A 21,437-nucleotide genomic window follows, 5' to 3' on the forward strand; every position below is an offset into this window, starting at 1 on the left:
TAGACTTTTTAAGAGCTAATGAGCCAGTTACAGACAACAGTGAAGACTTTCTATCCTACTTATCAAAACTAAGAGATATGTAAGCATCCCCATATTGATTTTTGTTATTAAGAAGTGAATGTTGAGGGGCACCTGGGTGACTCAGTTTGTTAAGCCTCTGCCTTCAGCTCAGGTCATGATCCCAGGGTCCTGAGATCAAGCCCCGCATCAGGCTGCTTCTCCCTCTCCCTCTGCTGCTCCCCCTGCTTGTGTTCCCTCTCTTGCTATCATTCTCCTGTCAAATAAATAAAATCTTAAAAAAAAAAGAAGAAGTGAATGTTGAAATGACCACAAAAGCTGCTTTTCCAGCCTCTACTGGATCAGAGGCCTCTTTGGGGGAAACCAATTAGTTGCATTTTTTAATAAATGACATTTGAAATACTAAATACTTATTTTCATGGGTGGCCTCTAAAGAATATGAAGCTATCTTGTCCCTTGGCTTCGATGAGCCTTAATTTCATGTATTTATTGTTATGCAATTTATAATGGGAGGTATTTTACCCCATTAGGTACAGACGGAGTTTTCAGTAATGTTTTTTTACTCTACCTAACTTGACACCATAGAGGGCACTAATAAATCACACCTTCCCGTGCTCAGGTAAAGACAGACATCTCCCTGTCTCCCACCTGCCCTCCCATTCCTGGATCAAGTATCAGAGCTGAGCTTGTGGCCATCTAGAACCACAAATTACAGAATCCACTTTTGTGTGGGATAATGGTAGAGGTATGGATTTGGAACACTTATGGGTGGGTGTGCAGAAAGGTGTTAACACAGCAGGCCTGAGGTGACCCAAAAGGCTAGCTTATGAAGTTGGCTGTTGACTGACATCAAGGAATTTGGATTTGCGGAATGTTCCACCATTCCCTAACTGATGAGTGGCTCATTGTTCTAAACTGTGTTTGTAGAAATACTCTAGTTTGTGCTGACCACTTGCTTTACTTCTAGGAGTCTGGATTTTGGGGTTTGGGTGCATGCCTGGCAGAGAGTACCATGATGAGCCCCCAGCGAAAACCGGGGGCAGATTCGCTATTGAGCTTCCATTATGGACAACACTTCACGTGTACTGTCACAAGAGAAATTGAGTACATCCTACATGGTTCCTTGGAGAGAGAACTCTTGGAAGGATGCTCTTGGTTTCTTCTGGACTTTGCCCCTTGCTTCTTTGTCCTTTGCTGAATTTGCTTTTGATTTTCCTTTCTGTATTAAATCTTAGCTGTGAGGATGACTGTATGCTGAGTCCTGTGGGTCTCACTGGTCTGGGGCTGGTCTTAGGGACCCTCAACACAATAGTTAAAATCTAACTTCTGTAAGATTCCATATAGAAAGATAGGGCAGAAAGTCTGGCGTACCTGGAAATTTGCCTTCTGGATCCCCCCATTCTATATCATTTTCTTCCTAAGCACTACTTCATCTTGATGATGAGTTCAGTTAATATGTTTAGAATTTAATGTAATTGGATGGGCAGTTCTGCAACCTTCAGGTATCAATGTGAATTCATTACTTGTTCTTTACTCTTATCAGAACTGGGGGTGTAAAGGTCAGAGAGATTTAACAAGATGTGTTTTCTTTCTCTCGCTCTTAAACATACACACACATTTTCCCCATTACGTGGTATTCTAATAATTGGAAAGCAGTACCAACTAGAATTCTCCTTGATAGAATACAATGGCAATTGACTCTCATTTGGGAATGTTTTATGAGTTAGGAAGATAAAATGACAAAAACTGCCTTACATTGGAGGGTTTTTGTGGGGGTTTTTTGGTGTTAATACCTTATTTCACATTTTGGAAGTTTATAGTGAGTAATGCCTTTCCATACTACACAACAGAGAAGTTACCAGGTTTTTAATGTCTGTTTCCACTTGAAAGGACTCTACTTCCTTCCTTATTGGGAAAAGAACGAGAAACAGTAGTGCTGCTGAGAACTGTTACCCAGGAGAGCATTCAGGAGTGACTATATGGGCCATCGTTGACTCATCTGCTGCTATTGGCCCAATAGTGTTCTTACCTGTTTGTAAGAGCTTATGTACACTTTGCCTTTTTGGTCTGGTAGGGTAATCTTTATGCCTTACTTCAGAGTCACTTGAACATAGAGCAAATAGAGCATGTAAATTTATAGACAATGTCTATTTTAGACTTGATGAAAATAGATACCAGAAGAAAAGACAGTGGATGGCAAAAATTTTGTCTCCTGCCTTGGTAGCAAATTCCATAAAAAGTAAAAAATGAAATGTTGTTTATATTCTTTTCATTAATGAAATTTTAATTTTTTTATTAAAATGACTTAGTTACTTGATAGTTTTATTTAACATTACCTTTCCTTCCTCACATAAACATAGTAAATAAAAAAGTCTTCCTGATTATTTAGAAAGTCAACAAGTAGTTGATTTTCTTCAAAGGTGGCTTGAACTGTTTTTATTATATAGTGTTTCATTGAGACCAGCCCTTCACTAATTATAAAAATACATTTTTAAGACAAGCAAGTCATTCATTTTATACTCTGTGGAACTCTTACAGCCACTATTTATAAATAACAAATGATAATACGTTGAAAAGAAAAATAAGTGAAAGCCTTTTATATTTATAACCTCGACTGGCTGAAAGGTCTTCTGTAATATTTCTTTTTCAGTACATTTCATAGTCATTCAGCAACATTTGTTTTCTGTGCTTTTTTCCCCTCCCCATTCTGTGTATTTTATTTTTTGTACACAATCAGGGCCTCATATTAAAAATTCAATAGATATATTCAAAATCGATGACTCTGTCTCTACTTTCCTATACCTATGCATTCATTTTTTTCTCTGCCAGTTCACTTTCCCAAACCTGTCAAAGAGATTTCTCTACTCCTCCTCCTTCTCCCTGGTCTGCTAATACACCTCCTGCTCTGGCCAGGACTCAGCTACTTATTGTTTCAACTAAATTATTTCAAATGTTCTGATATTCAGTGTTAATACTGAGCAACTCAGTGTTGGCCACAAGTGGAAATTGTTTCTAAGCTGTCAGATTTTAAGTGTACTATATTCAGACCCCAAATCTGCATTTTTGAGCTCCCTAATACTTTCGTTCCTCTTCCCTAAATTTCTTTTTCCTCCTAGCTTGTTTTCCTCTGACAGCCACTCTTTTTCTATACTATCACTGACTTCTGCATTTTAGAAACTTAAAGTTTCTGCACCTACACCTGTAAACAGTTCTGCAATAAAATGAACTTGGAAGCATAGACCCAACCCAGATCTTAAAAAATTTAGAGAAAAATGAATTTTCATATACATCATAAATATTCATATTTTTATTTTAAAATACATAATAAAAGCTTTTTAATATCTACATTTGCATATGTGGCTGTTGAACCAGACATTGGACAACCTATGTTTTGGACTGGCTGTGTTTTGAAAAACTCTAGTAAGCATCTGTCTACGGAAGATAGTTGGGTTTATACAGGAATGACAAGTGGTCATATGTCAACAGAAATGAAGTAGGTATAAAGACATCGTAACTTCTTAAAAATGTGTGAGGTTCCATCCTAGTTGCTATTGGTTTAAGTATGAGTGTTCTGGGGCCCTTCTACAAGCATACCTCAAGAGATACAACGGGTTTCGTTCTAGACCATTGCAACAAAGTGAAGCAAATGGATTTTTTGGTTTTTCAGTGAGCATAAATGTTATATTCACACTGTACACTGTAGTCTCTTAAATGTGTGACAGTATTACATCTTTAAAAAACACTGTACATACCTTAATTTTAAAATACTCTATTGTTTAAAAAAAAAATGCTAACCACCATCTGGACTTTTGGCAAATCGCAGTCTTTTTGCCTCAGTGTTGATGACTGCTGACTGATTAGGGTGGTGGCTGTGGCAGTTTCTTAAAGACAGCAGTGAAGTTTGCTGCAGGAATTAACTCTTTCTTTCCTGAGAGATTTCTCTGAGGCCTGTGATGCCATTTGACAGCACTTTACCCACACTGGAATTTCTTTCAAAATTGGAGTCCGTCTGCTCAAACCCTGCTGATACTTAATCAACTAGGTTATGTTATATTCCAAATCTTTTGTTATCATTTCAATAGTCTTCACAGCATCTTTACCTAGAGTAGATTCCATCTCAAGAAACCACTTTTCTTTGCTCATCCATGAGAAGTTACTTCCTCCCCTGAACTTTAAACCCCTCAAAGTGGTTTCATCCATGAGGATTAGTATCAACTTCTTCCAAACTACTATTATGTCGGTATTTTAACTTCTTTCCATGAATCATGAATATCCTTAATGGCATTTAAGAATGTTAAATCCTTCCCAGCAGCTTTTAAGTTACTTTCTGAGATCTATCAGAAGAATCACTATCTATGGTGGCTATAGTCTTATTATTTCTTAATTAGTAAGACTTGATCAAATTACTTTTTCATCCATGGGCTACAGAACAGATGTTGTATTAGCAGGCATGAAAACATTAATCTCATTGTATATCTCGATCAGAGCTCTTGGGTGACAGGGTACATTGTCAATGAGCAGTAATATTTTGAGAGGATTTTTTTTTCTCTGAATTTTCAGTAGGTCCCAATAGTAGGCTTAAAATATTCGGTAAACCATGTTGTAAACAGATGTACTGTCATCAAGGCTTTGTTGTTCCATTTATATAGTATAGGCAAAGTAAATTTAGCATGATTCTTAAAGGCACTAGGATTTTCTGAGTGGTAAATGAACATTGGCTTCAACTTAAAGTCATCAGCTACATTAGCCCCTAAAAAGAAAGTCAGCCTTTAAAGCTTTGAAGCCAAGGCCCTCCAGTTACAAAAGTCCTAATGGCATCTTCTTCCAACGTAAGGCTTTTTCATCTACATTGAAAACCTGTTGTTTAGCATAACCACCTTCACTAATTACTTAGCCAGGTATTCTGGAGAACTTGCTGCAGCTTCTACATCAGCACTTGCTGCTTCTCTTTGCACTTACATGTCAAGGAGACACCTTCTCTCCTTAAACCTCATCAACCAGCCTCTCCTAACTTCAGGGTTGTCTTCTGCAGCTCCCCCACTTCTCTCAGCCTTCATAGAATTAGAGAGAGTTAAGGCCTTAATCTGGATTAGGCTTGGCATTAGGGAATGTTGTGGTTGGTTTGATCTTCTATCTGGACCACTTAAACTTTCTTCATATCAACATAAGGCTGTTTTGCTTCCTTATCATTCGTGGGTTCGCTGGAGTAGCACTTTTAATTTCCTTCAAGAACGTCTCCTCTGCCTTCACAACTTGGCTAACTGTTTGGCACAAAAGGCCTAGCTTCCAGCCTATCTCGGCTTTCAACATGCCTTCCTCGCTAAGCTTAATCGTTTCTAGCTTTTGATTTAAAGTGAGAGACGTGTGACTCTTCCTTTAACTTAATCACTTAGAGGCCATTGTAGGGTTATTATTGGCCTCATTTCAATATTATTGTGTCTTGGGGAATAGGGAGGCCAAGGGAGAAGGAGAGAGATGGGGAACATCTGGTTGGTGGAACAGTCAGAACATGCACAACATTTGTCAATTAAGTTTGCCATGTTGTATGGGTGTGGTTTGTAGTACCCCAAAACAATGACAATAGTAACATCAATGATAATTGATTACAGATCTCCATTACAAATACAGTAATAATGAAGAAGTTTGAAATGTGAAAATTACCAAAATGTGACACAGACTTGAAGTGAGGAGTGTTGTTGGGAAAATAGCATTGGTAGACATGCTCGACACGGCGTTACCATAAACCTTCAATTTGTAAAAATGCAGTATCTGCAAAGTACAGTAAAATGAGATCTGCCTGTACTCAGGGGTCTGGTTATACTATAAGAGGTTATCCCAGATTTCATGTGACCTATATAAAATGCAATACAGTTAAAGAAAGAGAATCCCACAAAAAACAGATGAAGATTCTGAGTAGATCACAGGATTTACGATCGGGGTGATATTTGAGAGGTGGGTCTTTGACGACAGTGGGGCCCCAGAAAATTGATGAGAGCATTCCAAGTGGAAGGGACAGTGTAAGCAAAAATGAGGTGTTTCAAGAAAGTATAGTGCCTTCACTGAAAGGTAAGTTGTCACATTCCTCTCTAAGGCAAGAGTGTGTGTAAGAGAAGTGAGACTTAGAAGCTACATCTGGGCAGTTCATGAATGTCACATGAAGAATTTATACTTAAATAATTTAGCAAGTCTAGTTTGGAGGTAAAGATTGTAATGTGATCAAGAGGTATACTTTAGGAAAAGCATCCCGGCCTCAAAATGTGAGTACGGAAAAGGGAGGAATGGGTAGATGAGTAAGAAACGATTATCGTAATCCACTTAGGAAGGAATGTGGGCCATCACTAAGCTTGTGAGGACAAGGTATGTGGAGAGCTGAGTGAACCAAGGAATTGGTCAAAGGAACTTATCTTTTCACACCTGGATTTGATAGAGAATAGTGGGGAAAGAGAAAGCAGGAGAGGCCACAGTGATGTGGCTTGGGTGAAGATGAATGGATAGGATTGACTTCTGTGCAAGGCATTACCATACAGTTGTAGACTCAGAATCCTGGCGTAAATCCTGGCTCCAAATGTTACTAGCTTTATGACCTCAGGCAAATTACCCAACTTTGATGCACCTCAATTTTCCCACCTATAAAGTGGGTTTGATAATAATACCTCAAACCTCATTTAAGTGTAGGTGAACATAATACATATATATTACCTAGAGTCTTTCTTGGCTTAGTGCAAAGTATAGGCATTATTATTTTGTTTAATTCTCAGATGTCTTGCTGAGCTATTTTCATCCTCTTTAATATATGAGGAAACCAAGGCACAGAGACTGTGTTATTTAAAGCAATTCTTTCGCTTGAAAATAGCATTTCGGTAAAAAATAGGCCTCTGTGCCTTTGTGTGCTTCGGATTTTGTTTTGGTTGTTTTGCTTTGGTTTCAGAATTCAAATAATTTTTTAAATAACCGGCTAGTTACTTTGGTCTATAGGTGGAATCCCTGTAGAAAATTTCAGAGTTGAAGTTTTCCTCCTAGAAAGGGATGGAGCAAATGCAGGACAGAAATGAGAAATCGCAGACTGATGGGAAGACCAGATGAGGATTCAGGAGTTGATAGGGATAGAATTATTTGCAGAAGCTAAAGTGAAGGAGGAAGTATATACATACACACGTATTTATATTCATAGTGGTTTATTTTCCCTGTGTCCAATATTAAACTGATTTAATTAATTTGTTCACTCCATATATAGAACACCAACCAAATGAAAGACAGTTGCATTTTCCTTTCTAGTTCTTTGTACAATAGGATTTAATTTTGATCCAGAAAATGTCCAACATAAATAAATGCAGTGTCGTTGCCAAAAGCATTTTCCAAGAACAATAGATAGTTATCTGATATTTGCCAAAAAACCCAACAACAACAAACCCTGTGAGGACCAAATTTTAAATATATATATTTTGTTAAAACCATTATTCTCAACTTTTTCTCACCTCCAGCACGCTAATAATGCAGCTGTTTCCCCTGCATGAGTGGTCTTAGGGTAAGACTCCATGTCTCTGTTGGACACCTGCTGGATGGTTAGGTGGGGAGTTCAATTCAAGGAACAGTGTTACTCAAGGGGGCTGGTGTGAAGAGAGTGCCAGTTGATGGGAATCTACTCATCTTCTGAGGATGTTCTGTTTCCTGAGTATTTGCCAGGAGAAAAAGATGGTATTGGGAGAGAAGTACGAGACTGGGTCAGGGAAACTGAGTGGTTTATCCCAAGTCAGCCACAGATTTTAGCTTCCTGATTTTGGGTTAGATACTTTTTTTTAATTGCCTCGTCTGTACAGTAATAAAGGTAGCAGTAGATGACATCTAAATTTCTTCCCAACTCCTACATTCACAGTATTAGTGAATTAATTCACTACTGATTGACCTGAGCAGTGGGAATATAAAGTGCAGTGATCCTGTGATAAAGAGACCAACCTGACAGAGAAGTGTGAGCAAGTCCGTGAAGGAGCAGGTTATTCTTGCTGCGAATGGGGAGCAGGAAAAAGACGATGGCATAGGAAATGTTTCATAGAGAGCTACGTTTAAGTTGGGTCTTGAAAGACGAGAATGACAGCGGCAGAATGGAGAGCAGTTCAGAATCAGGCATGATTTTTTTATACTCAGGGTCATTTATGGCAAGTAGGTCTTTGTAGCTGGAGCTTTAGAGGTCTTGGCAGGAGATGATGTTGGAAAGGTAGGTTGGGCTTATATTGAGGGAACTTCAAATGCCAAGTATGGGAGTTTATTATTTATTCTGTGTGCAATAGGGAACCAATACAAATTTGGTAGGAGGGGGAGTGAGATAGTCCTAGTCTCAGTTTTCAGAAATCTGATGAGAATGCAGGAAGAGTGGTGACCAGGGAGACTTGCTATTTGTTCTCTTAATGACTGTCTTTGTCAGTTAACTTATACCCAGGTACCACTTGGCATTTGTATCAGTCCTTCAGGATTGTGTCCCTTTCTATAACCAGCACTGTAACTTCACAAACTCAAGAAAATACTGTTTGGCCTTTTTTTCTTTGAGGTGACACCAGGAGCTTATCTCCCCTAAATGCATATTGTCTTCCCCCATGCCCAACCATATTGGCAATGTCATTAGCAAGGTTTAAAAAAAGGAGGGGGCCAACAAAACCCAATATTAAAAAGAAAAGAAAGTTGAAGGCTTAAGAATTCACTTTCCTCAGTTCTGTCTCCACAGATAGCCTAAACAGTTAAAAATGAAAGTCGGGGAAAATTTTAACCCCTTAGTGGTTGTCACAGTGATGTCAGTCTGAACTGGGATCTCTTTGGTTTAACACACTAAAAAGGAAAGAACATTGTATAGCGATTTCATTTTTGCCTGCAGCACTTGTTGGTTGAAGCTGTGTTGATTGAATGCGGGGCAGATGGCTAAAATCAGTCTTTGGGGCTGGAAGGGAGCCCTGGGGATTATGCTTAGAATCCATGAGGCCTGTCAACTCTGGCTTTCATGTTTTCCTTTCTTTTGGCTGCAGCTTTTCTTCCAGCCTGCTCAGCAAGCACACCAAGAGGTACAGTGCGTGCGTGTGTGCATGCTTCCACCAGATAGCTTTATCATCAGTGCCATGAGCCCTCCCTTGCAAACTCACAGCTGTCACAGGGGGATTTGATGTAAACTTTCTCCTCGCCCAAGTACCTGAGAATTGAAAGCCATCCTGCAGATAGATTGGTGTGGCCCAGTGACTTCTGCTTGCCAGTTACCAGCCACCTTGGCTTCATTTAAATGGAGACATTTTGAATGTTTCCCGTTTCAAAATGCTTTAGTGTACTCATTAAATGGCAGGCATCTCAGGAGGCCAGATGTTTCTGCCTGTTCTCACACAAATGTTTATTTACCCAATAATCTGCAGAATCATAGATTTCCAGATTATTTGCAATTGACTCAGTCTTTTTTTTTTTTTTTAAGATGCTCGTATTGTCCGATGTTCCCTGTAAACTGTATCAGCAGAATGTAGTCACCCTGATAGAGCAATGGACTAAACTAATTTCATTGATTTAAACATTGTTAAACAATTTCAAATGCAGCTTTGGAAACAGTGTTCTGAACCTGTTTAACAATGTTTAAAAATGCATCAGTGAAATCGGCTTAGCCTATGGCCTTTATTACATTATGTGTTCTCAATTACATGGATTCTGTGTTTTATATGTGGACTGCTTCTAAGTAACCTAAATAAATAGTAAATAAATAATGATCCCAGCTGAAGAGTGTGGCTTATCCTAACCCACTGAATTTGTTTTAGAATTGGTAAATCTTGAGAAATACTTCAAGAATGCTCTATCAGCTATGAAATCCTAGGAAGTGCCTTCAGGAGGCTGAGCTGGTGTTGGTAGCCCAATATGCACCCACCCCCACCCATTGCTCTTCCTCCTCCACTCACCCTCAGTGCCATTGTTGTGATACCACGACTGAATTCCACACCATCCGCCTTGAAATATAACCTGAAACATTAAATATGTTTTTACTAATTGTGATCTGCTAAAATCACAATTGAAGTTCTCTGTCGAAGCATTTTTTTTTTAATTTCAGAAACAGTATTTAAGTGATGACATGCAGTAATTTGTTCATTCTTCTGTCAGTATAATTTACAAGGCAGTGGCAGATAAACATAGCAATACAAGATTCATTTACAGTGACACAATGGCAGATACACAGAGCAGAACCCTGCCTATGAGATAAAGTGGACTGAGTGACTTATGCAGTAATTAGGGGATAATTGTCATTAACCTCACAAACAGTAGTTTACCCATATTGTTTAAAAGGCTCCAGGATACGTAATGACAAGGTAATCTGTCAAAGCGCTAGGGGGAAATATTAATAAGATTTGTGCAAGCCTGGATAGAAAATATGCAGAAAGCGGCCACATTAAGCTAATTGGTGGATGAATATACACTTGTAAAAGTGCTTCTAATGGCACGTTTGCTGCTCTCCAAATGACTACCGTTAATGTGGAGAAGTGGGCTGCTTAGAAAGTCAGGACTGCTGGGACAAGAGGGTATTAAGGCATGCAGACGCGGTTATTACCTTGCTTTATAATGCATGCTTCCTCCTCTTATGCTCCTTTATTTTGAATTTCTGAGTTTTTTGTTATAGTAACATATATTGATTATTAACTCTGATTATTCTGTTTTTGATCTGTATTTGTTCAGGCAGCCACCAGCCCCAGACCACCTCAACTTTGTGGCCAAATAAAATGTATAATCTACTTCGATTGCTGCTTATAAATATACAGAAACTGTTAATGCATACGTGGATTTATAATTACACATACACGTGTGGGGAGGTGCCTTTTATAGGAACACATTTAATCTGAGCAATCAAAGGAAAGTATATCCATCAACAGCCTTGTGTATGTGTTACAAGTAATAATGTGTTGTTCCCTGATGAATGCTAAAGCAGGAAATTAATCTTTGTGTTCTACTGCATTCTTATACCCAGAGAAGAACAAAGTTAAATCTCCCAATACATCTTTCTGTTCAATCACACACCCTGTCCTCTGTGTGTTTTATGGAATACTCAATCCTTGCTGTTTTATGGAATACTGCTTAGTGAGTGTTCCGTCCCTTTCCACCCCTGCTCCCTCATATCCTAATGAATATGTTAAAGTTCCTTAGGGCTGTTCAGTCATCTCCAGTTGTGGAGTAATTCAAAGTATAAGATGTGAAATAGAATCAACCTTTCAAGCTTTGGAAGCTCTGATCTCATACCGGTATTGGGTTATCTTGGTTGCACAGATAAAATGGCAAAGCTCAGAGCTTGTGGCCCTGAATTTGTCCAAGATTTTGGCCCCTCCCTGATGTGTAAAAGCACTTCCATTGTGGGGAAAAAAAAAATGTTGCCCCCTGTTTTTGCTGTTTTTCAGACATTATAGGAGAGCACATGAGGAAATGCCAGGGTCTCTACCATTTATATTTAGGTATGTAAAGCCCCAGCACAGACCCCTAGATATATATGGAGGCTTTCTACAAGACCAGTGGTAGAACTTTCGTTATAGAAAGAGAGGTAAATGAGAAAATGCCATCCTCTAAGCAAAAATGTTAGAAAGGGCTCTGGTAAGTTTTGTTTATTGCAAAGCATGCAGATTTATAGCTGTCCTAGGACTAGGGCGTTATCGTACGTCTGCAGGGAGAAGAAAACAAGACCACTTTCAGGGATCATCCTTCTCCTTCCTCCTGTTTCTGGTGTCATCTCTGAAGATTTCAGACTGCTCCTTTGCTGTCCTGAATGATAAAATGACTTATCTCTGGCATCTCAGGGGTGATCAGTGAATAACTTGTGTCTATCTAAAGGGTTTAATTGGAGGGAGGGTCTTATATGCAGATACTGCTTTTCCTTAGAACTACAGAGATTGCTCAGAGACCACAGATTGTTACTTAGAGCTTTAAGGGGGTACAGCATTTACTTTGGAATCATTGATTCTCAGGTTGCAGAATTCTCACAAATCCTAACTGATGGGATTTTGAGGGGTTCCCATGGCCTCTTAGGGACTTTTTGAGTGGTTTCCCTAGTTTTCAGGCAAAGTTTCCACTTAAACTGATCATTGAATTGACTGGGGTAAAAATTAACCCAGAAAAATTAATACCTCTAATTATGTCACTGATAAGCAGCCCCAGACAGAAGCATCAAGGGAAGCATCTAGAACATATATATTCTAAAAATAATTTGTCAAAAGTTGGCTAAAAGAAAAAATATTAAACTAGAGTTCAAAATAATTTTAATTAAAATTATTTATGTGTCCAGATTCTTGGCATAGATGGTGGAGTCATGGAATTTAAGAGCCAAATAATGGAATTGTGGGGTAGCAAGTCTTAGAAAGTTTAGTAAGACTTCCTTATACAGGAGAATGCTGAAGCTGGATATTGGTGATCTAACAGCCAACACAGCTGGTCGTTGGCAAAACCAAGACTAGAATTTAGGTGTCATTCACTCACATTCCTTATTTCCCTCTAAGGTTGACTATGTATAAGTCATGTTAAACAAATCAAAAATCTGAAACTTTAATATACACATTCTGATTTCACCTACAGGTACATAGTTAGATATTCACTGGTAGTTTTTTTTTGTTTTTTTTTTTTTTATGTTGAAGTTTGGTACGCTAGGAGTATCAGCTGGTTTAAGATTCTCTTATTTCGAAACTTAAATGATTCCTAAGATACCATTATTAAAAATTAAAATATATCATGTCTTTAGAAGTTTCTCAAGCTGGATTTACAATGAAGCTAGGTAATTTGAAAAATACTTCTTGAATCTTTGAAGTGCAATTCTAGACATTACAGAAAGTAATTTACTCCTCTGAATTTTTTTTTTTTGATATGGCAAAGCAAGGCACCTTCTTTATTTATTTGCAAACAGATGCCCATAGAGGAAATGCGTATGGCTTATTTTAAGCTAGACAAGCTAAAATTCCTGGGTACAAAGAAGAAATCCTGACAGGCCTTTAATAGAGCTTAGCTGGAGCTTCTGTGATTAAATATGTTATAACCCTGGAGTGATCTATCATAATCACAGTTTTTAAAATAAAAATGCTATACAGACTGTTACTAAGGGGGGGAAAGTGATAGTCTTCTGTGAATTATATATTTTTATCTAGCCCATAACGAAGAACATTTTATAGCGAAGTAAATTTTTTATCAAAAGTCAAACAATGTGTTTTAAAATTATAAGAACCATTTAAAATCAGTGCCCTGGCATTTTGATAATGTTATTTTGGTTAGAGAGGTGATCAGTTTGGGAGGATGTATTGTTCAACTTTTCACTAATTTTTTTCTCTTAAAAGATATCTTTTTCAGTGAAAAATATTTTCAAATGTGGATCAGAAAAAGGGTAGAGATTGATATATTGAAAAATGTCAAAACTAGTACCTAAAATTACAGAAAATTACCATGTTGCTTTTTTTTTCTGCTGCCAACTCCAATCAAGGGTCATGCTCATCAAACTTCCAGTTCCATCCAAGAGAGGCATTCTTTGACTTTGTCCTTTTTTTTTTTTTTTGCAATTAATTTGATATGCCTCATTTCACTGTACCACCATTCTCCATAATCCAGCATTTTTGAATGTTATAATACTGATTTATAATGAGTTTCATGTACAATAAGAAGAGTAAGCCAGGGCACCTGGGTGGCTCAGTGGATTAAAGCCTCTGCCTTTGGCTCAGGTCATGATCTCAGGGTCCTGGGATCAAGCCCTGCATCAGGCTCTCTGCTCAGCAGGGAGCCTGTGTCCTCCTCTCTCTCTCTCTCTCTGCCTGCCTCTCTCCCTAGTTGTGATCTGTCAAGTAAATAAATAAAATATTCAAAAAAAAAAAAAAAAAGAGTAAGCCAAAAATGGTAGTCATATCTCCATATAAATGTGCATATTTTGGTATATGTAAACTTGTATAATAAGTAACTCTTTTAAAGTCAGTCCCTATGTGCAAACAGTATTTATGGAGAGGAAACTTCAGTGTTAGCATGTCTGCTAAGAAGGACCAATAAGGTTTTCCTTTTGACAGAAAATTCTGTAATGCAAAGTTTTCTGAGAGCTCTAGCATTCTAACCCATGGTGGATATTCTTGTAGCATTTCTTTCCCCTTGGGGGCAGGGGGAGAAGGAATCAGAAAGATATCTCAAGTCAAGGTTTTTATAATCTGGACATATTGAATTGATCACCAGCTTCTGTAATCAGAACAAGCCAAAATATACCTAGCTCTAATGTTTGCATGCTCATTTCATGATAATGATGGTCTTGTCGTGGATTGATGAGGAAAGCATATTTGTTTTCCAACAGAAATGTTCATGTGGATAAACATTAACAAATAAACTACAGTCTTGATTGTTATTAGTTGGAAGTTTTTTTCTTTTCTGTCTATGCCAGCCCCTGTTGATTCTTTCTCATGGGACACGTCTGTCCTAGAGAGGAGCAAAGGAAGCAAGGATATGACTGGTCAGCTTTGTATTTTGAAGATAAAGTGATGCTCTTGAGAAATTCTGCAAAATACCTATTTCTAAATCGTAGAAGTTGAGTAGGGTTTTCATTACCCAAAACGAATGTTGATTTTTTTTTTTTAATCAGGTCTAATTTGAACCGTTTGGTACAATCCTGGTGTAAATGAGTATGTTTCATTCTGCCTACAGATATTACAGTTGTTTCACCTGGCCTAGAATCTTTAGCCTAAACTAGTGGAAAAGCATAATCACATGAAAGAGCTCTGTGTGAATAAAGAATAGTATAATTTTGTTTACTTACACAGCCAAACTTCTCCAATGTATATTGTACATGCTAATGGTGTATCTTTCTCAGTCAGTGCCCTCCAAGAAATAGCTGTTTAAATGTAAATTTGCTAAAACAAATAATCATGCCAAGTTCTTTTCCCACATAATTTCAAGTGTTTCTCAGAAATTATCACAACATTGCTTTAAAAATTTCCCTAAGTACTTCCCAGAATCTATTACTTTCAATAATTTTTTTCTTTTACCATTTTTACTCCTCTCCCCCTCTTGCCTGCTTCCATACATACACATGCAGGCACATAGACACACAAAACTTTGGCCCATGCACACTTAAGATTGCCAAGTCATATAAGTTATAGAGCTGGATAAAATTTAACAAAAAGAGGGGGGGATTGGCTGTGTTGTAAGTGAAGAGCACCCAGACCAGTTAAACGTTTTGGCTGAAGAGAAAAGTTTTAACAGTGGCTTGACTTCAGAAAGACAATTTAAATGGGAATATCTGCATGGTACCTGTGGACCTATCTGGGTTCTAAAACAGGTAACTAGTGGGAGAATGGGACAAAAGAGGACTGAAAGTTTCATGACTTCTATAATTTTTTTCTCGAACCACATGTAATATTCAAAGACTTCCCTTCCACAGAGTATCTCCTTCAAACTCCTACTACTTCCAGTCCTCAGAGCCTGCCCTCTGCACCCGTGAGCGGCACCCATGATCTCTCCATTCACAGACTCCATCTAGGAAGTTGATGGAGTGCCCCTGTTCATATCACCTGAGATAATGATCTTAGCCCATCGCTTGCTCCTGAGGTGACCCAACAGTTAGATGATCTATTTCCTAATTTCTGGGTCACTTCCTGACACATGTCCACCTAACCAGGTGTCCAGCACAAAGTCAGGGAGAGGCAAGCTAAGGTGAATTAGCTTACAGTTCCATCGGAAGTGTTCGTGAAAGTACGTGCACATAGTATATGTCTGCTGTTCGTCAGTATTAGCTGTGTAGGGAAGCAGTCTCTGGTTTTTATGACTACATATCCTCTTAGTAAAAATGTATGAGCTTGTACCCTAATACATGTAAAGCCGGTTCTAAATTAGTAACATATTACTGTAAAGCCACATATAAAAATATTAGCAAAAATCATCTTATAGGTAAAAAAGAAAAAAAAAGAAAAAGGAAACTTACGTTTACTCCCTATGTCACAGTGGATTGTGGTACATACCCTAGTGATGGGAGAGACGTGTGTGTTTGTTATTCTGGTCACAAAACAATGCAGGAAACAAGAAGTAAGGCAGTCTCTAAAAAGGGGAATTTGTGAATGTTGAGTTCTGAGTGTGACTTCATGCGTTTGCCTGATTTAATGTTTTAGGTCAACTTCATTGAGGTATATTTTTGCATAAAATGAAATGTACCAATTTTAAGTGTATGTATCTATGTAAACATCAATACGTGTCATGTATCTGTATCATCTAAATATCTGTATCATATCATGATACAGAACATTTCCACCACCCCAGAACATTCCAGTGCTGTTTTCAGTCAGCCCCTCTCCCCTCACCCCCTGGCATCTGCTGATCTCCCTTCTGTTTCTATAGTCTTACCCTTTCCAGAATTTCCATGATTGAAATGGTAATATGTAGTCTTTTGAGTCCGAGTTCTTTCATTTTTAACAGTAATGCTGTTGAGCGTCCTCCATGTTTTTTCCCATGTTTCAGTGGCTTAGCGGTATTCTGTCACATAGGTCTCTCATTCTTTGTTTACCCTTAAGACTTAAACATCTAGAAAACCAGGTAAAATTTATGATCTGTAACATTCTTTCATCAATATTTTAACTCTACAATTACTGTTAAATTTTACCTGATAGAGTTCCAAGCTACATAGTCTTGAAATTTGGTAATTCCGTACCTTCTACCCAGCCCTGTTCTTCTTGATATTTGAATTAATCATGAAGGATAAAAAGTAAAAAATTCCAATGGGAAATTGGTCATGAAAATAAGTTGCCAATATGGTTATGTTGGAATAATTTCTTAAGATAGCACACTTCAAATCTAGACATGAAATCAAAAAAGTACATCTCATAAACCTCTGATTTTGTTCCACATGGTCAGCATTCTCTATAGCTCAGTATCATTTAAAGGATTTAAAATTATATCAGAGGAAATATTTTTAGCTAATAATTTTAGGAATTTTTAAAATACATGTCTTAAATTTGGCTTACAAGAAGTTCATGTAATAAGAATAGAAAATTAAACTATTCTCTGCCTTTTTTAGAATTAAACTATTTACTTATTTCTTAATGATTTGAAGAAGCCTAGAGCAAGTAAGTCCCAGATCTCTGCTGTGTTCATTGTTCTTCCCTCATTTACATGCATGGACAGAAAGAAAGACATTGTTTTCCCTCTGTGCTGTGACATGGTAGGGCCTGCCATGGACACACATAGGTTCCTCTTGGACTAAGGAGTCCATGGGCTTGAGGTCACGTGACAGTCTAATTATCCCCAAAGTTTCTTATCTGGTCTTTTTTCCATCTCTTTACATCCTTTCCCTCTCTACTGTCCCTTTCCCTTAGGTAAGAAAAACCAACCAACCTTACTTTGATCTTAAAACTATGGGTCATATACTGTGTTTTAATGTGAAGAAAGGGCTTAAGTAAAACTATTGACAAATAGTTTTATATAATTATAAAACCAGGACAGTTGATTCTACTACAAAAAAACTTTTTAAAAAGCACTCTGCAGAGCCATACAAAACCAGGTGCCAGATTTCTACTGAGTGATAATCACCAGTTTCAGCAAAATAATAAAACAAAGTCTTTTCATTTAAAATAGTTATATGCAAATATTTTATGTGTTTTATACTTTTTCTGAACCCAGTAAAACTGGTTTATAAGTTAGGATTATTTGGTCTTACTCATCTTTTAATTAATAGTATAGCTGGCTATTTCACAAGAAATCAATACTTATAATAATACCTTGCATTTCACTTACCTGGGTAAATCTTATTATCCTCATTTTGTAAATAACAATTCCCAATGTAAAAGTTTAAAGGTCACTGAACTCTGGTTATAAATGGGAAAGCCTTAAGGAGCTGACTCACTGACTATAAGATGGAATGGGAAGGACAAGAGTTGAGTCCTGTTACTCTGCTGTGATTTATTATTCCTGCACAAGACCCATGTCCCATTATGGGTTGGTCACTAGTCAGGACATTCATATTGGTCTACCAGACTGAATTTTTGTTTTATTAATGTTTATTCTGTGATAAAGCCTAATTCTTTTTATGACTCTTATTCACTCTGGTAAAGTTTATTTGACATGGCATGGGGGCCAAGATTTTAGATCTGTACTTCTCAAATTATCTGTGGGGAAGGACTAGCTCCCCACCTCGCCACTCCCCCCATCACTTTTGAGCCACTACTTAAGTTAAATAAAATAAAAAGAAATTCATTTCAAAAAATCATCATGCTTTTCATTGCTGCAGTAGTCATCACATTGTCTTGAAGTCTTCTAAATGATTATTCTCAATTATTTGCAGACTGGTCCTTTTTAATAGCATATAGACCTCTTGTGGAAATTCTTGCTTTAACACAGAAGTCCCAAGCCACTGTTTTGAGAATCACTGCACCAGACCATGCTTCTCTCTGTCACGGAGATCTTCAGGAAGAAAGAACCCAGGCCTGCCTTTTTTTGGTGACTTACAGGTCCCATTCAACCAGTTTATCCATGGCTGTGCTAAAACCGATAGCCATTCCTACCATTGAGCTTGCAGACCCATGATGTCATATAAGAATGTTAACTTGCTTGTTTCGGCAGTTGCTTTGTTCATGAGCATGATGATAGTAGATACCTTTGATCAAATACAAATGGTGGCTTCTTTGGAAAGAACTTTTGTGATGCTTCATATTGCCTGGATGCAGAGGGTGCCCTGTCAGGGGAACCCCAGTGTGAGTGGGCAATGTGGATGTTTGTCCTGTTCCCAGGTGCATTTGTTTGCAAAGATGTTATGTTGTCCTTCTATGTAACTATAAATCGCTGTTTCCGTTATCACTATAAATGAAGCTTCTCTTTTATGATTCAGGCTATCAGCAAAGTTCTAAATCTTGCTTACCTGGACCTCTTCTACCAGAAGTAAGTGGTTTAACGTAACAGTTCCATTTTATTGGAGACAGCTACTCAGGACTAAAAGAGGTCTGAAAGGCAGTGGTTTTAGAAATAGCGGCAGGCGTTGTGGCAGGCCAGGAGAAAAGAGAAACCATATGGGACTGCTGTGTTCTGTTGGGGGAGACAAGATAACAGGGTGATGGGAAGGAGATGCCTCAGGTGGGTTTGATCAGTTGCTCTGGTTTCTAAGGGCTGTTTTAATACCAGCGGCCACCAGCTGTGTAAGTACATTCTCAACGTGCAGACTCAGGTGCAGGCTACCTGGGAAGGAATGACTGTGCTGCTCAGGTCGCACCGCAGCCTGAGAAACGATCCACAGTAAAAGCTTTCATAAAAGAACAATTAAGAGAGTGCATTTGATGGTAAAAGAAAAGTAGTGTAGAAGTGGACGTTACAGTGCTCCAGAGACCAGCCTTGTGCAGGGGAAGTCCTACTCCTTATCATCACAGATTCAATGTGCCCACTTGGGAAATGGCGTTATGGACGACAGTCATTACTACGCTCTATGAACTTAGAGTCGGAATTTCTGGATTCGAGTATGAAACCCCAAGTTAGCATCTTGGCAACCTCAACCAGCCATCCCCTTTTCCTTCACCCTGGGCCCCTCATCTGTTACACATTTGCTGAGCTCTGGAAGCTATTACGAGGTTCAAATGAGATAATCTATACAAAATCACAATTTATTTCTCTGTTTACCTACAACACCAACATTCCCCCTTGCTTTTCCCTATTCCAAAAAAAAAAAAAAAGGATGTAAGGGAGACCAGTTGCTTTGAGTGATACTTTTTAAAAACTGGCTGTTGCAGGACTCCAGAGTCACCCAGAGTCCTCATATGTACATATCATTATATAAGTATTCTGAGCAGATAGCTGCGTGAGGGTATTTGATCTGAGCTCATGTTATCTACAACATGAAAGAGGGACAATTTTCGCAGGAATGGACACCCACATGCACATGCCCAAGTATGTACTTTATGTAAAATGATAGAGTGCTGGAGTGGGTCTTATCAGGAATGGGACATTCTTTTTTGTAAAGCGATTTAAGTAAATGATAAGTATCTCCTTACAGCCAAACTAGTGGTGGTGGTTCAGACCATACAATTGTGGTCCAGAGAGAATTTGATATCACAAAGCTGAATAGAATGATCCATGAGTTTTTCATCACAAGAGTAGTATAGTTTCCTTTATCCCGAATGACGCATTCTACGTTAAGACAGCACAGTTGATGAAACTAAGAACTTAAGATTGGTACCATACCATTAACTGATCTAGAGACTTTATTCAGATTTCGCCAGTTTTCCCACTAAGGGTCTTTTTCTGATCTGGTATCTCTAGAGTCTCACATTACATTTATTTGTCCTGTTTTCTTGGTCCCCTCTAATCTGTAACCATTCTCTGGTCCTTATTAAAAAATCTTTACTGATGTTTATACATTGAAGAGTACTAGCAACTGTTTTGTAGAATGCCCTTTGATTTTGCTTTATCTGATGTTTTCTCTTGATTTAGATTGAGGTTATACTTTTTTTTTTTTTTTAACAAGAAAAGGATGACATACACTTCTCAGTATATATCAGGAGGTACATGATGATACCGCTGGTGATGTTGACTTTGGTTACTTGGATAAGGTGGTGTCTGCTGGGTTTCTCCATTTAACGTTATGGTTTTTCTCTTTGTAATTAATAAGTGTCTAATATTATTTTTTTAAGAAGATTATATGCTTCCTTACATTGATAGGCAGGTTGAGGCAAGTACAGGTTGTGGAAGTGTCCCGACCTGGTTAGGAAGAAGCTGTGCTCTAGAAAATGATGGAGTCATTATTTAAGCATTTGAATACATTTCTCCCAGCCCATGCTGAAGTGGATTGCCTGACATTACATTGCAGGATTTTTAAGTCCTACCTCCAGGCAAATCTCATAGTTACTAGCAAAAATGAAAGTGTGAAATGCTTTTTAATGTATATTTAACAACACATAGTCTGGTGATTACTGATGTGTATTCTCTGTGGACTCCCTTTGCTATCAGAGGAGGATGTTAAGAGAAAACATTTTTACACATTTATTCTATCTAAATCCATCACATGTTTACTTTCTAAATATCTATAACTGTCACTTATAACAAGATCATAAAAAGTCAAATACTTAAAGTCTAAGTCAAACTTTGAAGCGTAGGATTACAATCAATTTTCAGGAAAAGTACAATCACTGTTTTTCCTTAATGCTACCTTATGAGATTGTCTATTAGTAAATGACACTAAAATACAGCCATTAAAGAGAGAAAAATACCATTTAGTAATGGAGGTACAGACAGCAAAGCTCCATTTTTCATCATTTTGATTCAGAAAGTTGTATAATAACTCCTATTTAAAGGAATTTTCATCGTTGAAGCCAGTATCATTTGCTTGTGTCAAGGAGGTAAATTTCACAAAATATACTTAATCCATTCCTATGGTATCGCTATTTAATACAGATTCTGGTACCATTTTTTGCATTTTTACTGGGTTGCACAGCAAGAGTTCACGTCTT

The 21,437-nt window shown here is 37.9% G+C and overlaps 1 protein-coding gene across 6 annotated transcripts in view; it reads left to right on the top strand.

Annotated features, from left to right (window-relative positions):
* Window positions 1-21,437, top strand: part of BNC2 (basonuclin 2) — a 427,511-nt gene that overhangs the window by 381,386 nt on the left and 24,688 nt on the right. The gene's annotated exons all lie outside the window — the stretch shown is intronic.

Source organism: Neovison vison, chromosome 9, assembly GCF_020171115.1.
Source record: "Neovison vison isolate M4711 chromosome 9, ASM_NN_V1, whole genome shotgun sequence".
NCBI classification, from domain to species: Eukaryota; Metazoa; Chordata; class Mammalia; order Carnivora; family Mustelidae; genus Neogale; species Neogale vison.